Source organism: Cavia porcellus, unplaced genomic scaffold, assembly GCF_034190915.1.
Source record: "Cavia porcellus strain 051 isolate PalLab524CR breed Dunkin Hartley unplaced genomic scaffold, mCavPor4.1 scaffold_24, whole genome shotgun sequence".
In the NCBI taxonomy this organism is placed as follows: Eukaryota; Metazoa; Chordata; class Mammalia; order Rodentia; family Caviidae; genus Cavia; species Cavia porcellus.
The window spans coordinates 29,533,513-29,538,354 of record NW_026947507.1 but is presented as its reverse complement, the minus strand read 5'-3'; the positions used below and the strand labels follow the sequence as shown (position 1 = coordinate 29,538,354).

The 4,842-nt window shown below is 37.3% G+C and overlaps 1 long non-coding RNA gene across 1 annotated transcript; it reads left to right on the top strand.

Annotated features, from left to right (window-relative positions):
• Window positions 1-772: 772 nt before the first annotated feature.
• Window positions 773-4,634, top strand: LOC106025668 (uncharacterized). Its single transcript, XR_001199211.2, has 3 exons — window positions 773-993; window positions 1,105-1,196; window positions 4,492-4,634. It is a non-coding gene; the product is annotated as an uncharacterized LOC106025668 (long non-coding RNA).
• Window positions 4,635-4,842: the final 208 nt, after the last annotated feature.

The window sequence follows — 4,842 nt, the reverse complement described above, 5'->3', positions numbered from 1 at the left end:
ATTTAATTTGGCTCACATTTTCAGGTGGCTGAGACCATCAAAAAGTACTCTATGAATGATTTAAAAACATGTGTACCACTTTCAGGAAAAATACCCAGGTGGAAGCTGAGAAATTAATCAGTGTCTTCATACAAGGTATTATTATACAGGTCTCATTTGATGTTCTCTACTCTCCCAAACCTAACATGCTATTTGTTTTTCTTTTTTTTTTATAGTTTCATATTTATTTCTCACTTTAGAGAAAGCTGCTTCATTTGTGTTACTAAACTAGAATAATTTACATAGATATCCTTATAGCAGACATAATGAATATTTAGCTAAACATTTCATAACAGCTAGAATCATTTCTGTTACCCTGAAAAAACAAGGTTAAAAAAATAAAACCAACCGTCTTAAGTGTCTTGAAGTGTTTTTAGTTTAAATACTACTTTATATAAGTATATATTTTTCAAATATCTGAGCCACTGTACTTATTGATACCAGAAGCCTGAATAACTCCAGATTTGGGTTTTGACTTAAGAAGTCACACAAGAGAGATCCAGTGAGCAGAGCAGGCACCTTGATTTTGTGTAATTGGGTTAGGATTCCAGAAGCACACAGGAGTCAGGCAGGCAAGCAGAGGCTAAGAAAAACTCTTAAAAAAATAGGTACAGGCCCTGGCGCTTACCGCAGACCTTGCCTCTATAAAGACTATTTCCACTGGGACTTGGAGGGGAAGCAGGAAGTGCAGAGGCTGGGCAGGAACATCCCTGGAAGTGACGGTGTTGTTGTTGCGCCAGCTGCTCTGGCTGCCAGGTATTTGACAAATTGTTTAATACCAGGAATTCATAGGACTGCATTTTAATAGAATATTTTGCAGTACCAAAGTCCTGCTGAGGATCATTTCCAGAGGCAGCTGTGGTTCGCATCACCTTTCTACGGTTTTCTATGATGGTTTTTTCCTCAAACCCCTACGTTGCTGTTGACACCAGGTCTTGAACACAAACACTGCAGGTAAATGGGGTGTCAGGATGCTAAATGAGACAACTTATGCTCTTAAATGCATTGCTGGTCTTTAATTTGAGCCTTTACTAACCTTTCACTGTGCGTTATGTCTTTATATAGAACCAGAGAAGAAAACAAGATTCATGGGATTCGGTGCACAGAAATTTAAGAGCCCAGCAACCCCTCACTAAATTATCCATTCATTATTCCAGGTTAGATTAAGTGGCACCTAACGCACACTTCGCTTTCTCGCTGGACATATTCAGAGTGACTTCCTCTTTCAATCATTCTTTGCATTATTGGCAAGGTTAACATTTTAAATCACAGCTATAAATGTGTCACATTGTCAAAGATCACCTGTGGCAATCCCCTATTTGGGACCAAGTTAGACTTTTTTATTATTAAGATATGTTTGTGGTACATATTAATTACATTCCTTTTGGAGAAAGGTAGATATCCATATGGCATCTTGAGCAAAATTTCTCTGCCACCCATTGCTACTTAGTGTGTTCCAGATTTTACAAACACAGCACATAGCCTAACCCCGTTGTGTTTTTGTTTGATGTTTTGCTTCTGCTGGTTTTTGTTTTAGAGATTTCTTTCCCCTATGATATTTTCCCTATATATTTCCCCCAACATTTCTGAGGGATGACATGTAATTTATCCTTCCCAACTTAAAATGAAACAATACCTTTTCTGGGACTTTCTGATTGTCTCAGAAGAGTAATATTATCTCATGGGCCTGCCCCTCAGTTGGTACGCTTTGCTACATTGCAACATAATTTTCTTCAGTATGAATTGTTCTTCCCTCTAGATTGCAACCTCCTGAAGAGTGGGAACAGTGATGCTTATTTTTATAATTTCAAGTCTGGTGTGGTACTTGGTAGATGTACTATACATAAAATTCAATTCTGTCCCACAATAAATACATGCTAAGTAAATTTTGAATGTAACTGAGCTGTATCTGTTGACCATTCTAATTTCTCAGGTGTCTGTTGGCTTTAAAATTCTGGGATTTAATATAGTACTCTGGGGATTTAAGTGTTATTGTGCAGTTCAGGTGGGACTGGCTTCATGGAATGTATTCTTTTAAGTGGTAAGTTAAATTTCTGTATGGATTGCTAAATAGGAAAATTCAAGGTCAGAAATCAACATGATGCTAGGTATTTTTAGCATTTATTGGTTTTCCAAGTATATGCGACTTTTGCTTATGAAATGAGCTTTGCCTTTCTCTGTAGGATTCGTTCTGGTTTTTATGGGATGCCTCAACTGAAACATTCACAGGATGTGTAAGAGGAAGGGTGTACATATATTTTGTGAGGTTTCCCTACTTACTGTTGCTCTCCTACATACCAGCAATGATGTAAACAGTATTAATATGAGCTACATGAGGTTATTTGTCCCCTCTGGCAAAATGAATTCCCCATGAGTGGATATAGTGTTACAGTTACTTGAAATGAACTTAGCTAGTGTTTATAATCCTCTGCTTGATGTTTTATTATTTCATATATTTATTATTTTTAAAAATATTCTTAACATTAGACTAACTCTGGATGCCAGCCTGGAAATGAATGTCACCATTAGAGTAAATATCAGAAAAAGATAATCTTGTGGCAATGGTGAGCTGTCAGGGAAAATGAGATCTGGTCTGATAGTGTGTAGAAATGGATCCTCAAACACACAGACGTTTATTCCTTCCTCCATCCATGTTCCCTCAAAACAATGGCAAATTCGTATTTGACATCAAGTGTTTCCTCCTGGGCTTTGCCTAAGCTCCAGCTTATTGTTTCTGGCAGCTTTCTGGCCAGGGCCTCGTGGGTTCAGCCGCAGGCTTTGGCCAATCCTGGACCTGGCCAATGGGTGGGACTGGATGTAAGTGCAGAGGGAATGGTTTATGTGTTTATTACAGCAGACCCCAGCAGTGGGCCTGCTAGTTTTTCCTTTCATAACCGTTTTTGCTGAGAGGCTTGAAGTTTAATCTTTTTAATTTTATATCAGCTGAAAAGTCATCATTAAGGAAATACTGCTTTTTTTTCTTTGTAAGTTAAAATCTTGTCTGTTATACCTCGTAGAGATACTACTTAGTGAATAGTTTTTAAGTGGCTTTAGGAATGAAAAGAAATAAAATTTACTTAGACTTCCTCATTCTCTTTATTTTGCGGGATTAAAAATATTAAATGCACAAATAGTCTTTCTATCACTTGGAAGGGATGAGTAGTGACCTAGAAAAGAATATGAATTTTCTTCAAAATTTATACCAGAGTCTGTCTGCAGGGTAGGTGTTTACAGTGTATCCTTGCTTCCGCTCTTCACCACATAACTCCGAATCAACAAGAAACTCATTTCTTACTGCTGAGTACCAAGACTTTTAGAGGGCCTGCTTGACTCCTATTAGTATTTCTTATTAAATACTACGGGCATTTGGTTCCACCTTCTGCACGAGAAAAAGACTAAATCTGAATATGAAAATTTCCACCAGAATTCACCAGTGTGGGTTTAGTTCCATGAAAATATAATGTCTTTTAAAATTAAGCATCTACCAAACACCTACCAAATAACATGTACCAAAGAATTCCTGGGCCCCTAGAAGGGTCCAAAAATTCTGACAATTCCTTTCCTGTCTACCATCTAGACTGCCTATTTTTTAAAAAGGCCTTTTGTAAAATTTGCCTACTAGTGTATATCACATCATGAAATGAAAATGCTCCTAAGCAATTAATTTAAGTTTAGAACATTAGAGCTACCATGTGCTGACCTCTCATTTTCTTACTGTAAAAGCCACTCTCTTTTTATCATTTCCCTTCATCCTCATGGCAGCCCCACAAGAGCACATTGTTACCCACACTCAGCAGATGAATACTGTGAGTCATTTTCATCGATGACCCACAGTCATACCATGGTGTACTGGGAACTAAAATCAGAATTTCCACATATTTGACTCCAAGTTCTGCACCTCATTTTCTGCAGTAGGCAATTTCCATAAATTCAGTACATCAGGAATAATTTTTTAGAATGAAAATCACCATGGGATTTTTGGCCTACAAGAACTTTAGAGAACCGAGAGACATTGTACTAACTAAATTCTTTTCATTCCTATTCTTTTTAAGCAAGCTCCCCACCCACCCCCAATTTTCTTGTTAATCAGGGAAAAAGAGTAATAAAACAGACTAGAACCCATCTTATACATATTAACAATAGGTAACACTCATCCTTGGATGTGTGACTAATTTTAACAGCCCTTTTGTTATGGGTTGGATCCTAAATATCCCATAAAGGTCCTATGCTGAGGGCTTGGTCCTCAGCTGATGGTATTTTTGGGATGTGATGGAGCCTTTGGGAGGTGGAACTGGTGGGAGGAAGTTAGGTTATTGGGTGTTTCTTTGAAGGTTACCTTGCCCTTTTCCAGTCACTGTCTGTCTTGGTGCCCCTCCTCCCTTCCCTCCTGCCATGAGTTAAACAGCTCTGTTCTGCCATTGCTCTCTGATACAGTGTTCTGCTTTGCTAAAGGTCCAGAGCAACGAAGCCAAGCTGGAACCTCTGAAACCGTGAACCAAACCAGGATTTCTTCATTTCATATTGAATTTCTTAAATACTTTGTCTTAAAAAACTAATGGACACACTCAACCACTCTATTAAAAATCCATTTCCAAAAAGTCTTTTTGTAACTTGTAATTATTCTAAATTTCAAATATATTTGTATTGTTATGATAGTGCTATTAACTTAATACAGAAAAAAAATTTCAAACTTAGAACCCTATGATCATAGAAAAAATTTAAATCTCTAGTTTTACTTTCTATACATATTTTGACATAGGAAAATGTGATTGGGTAAATAAAAATAGGCTTTGAAGATTAAAG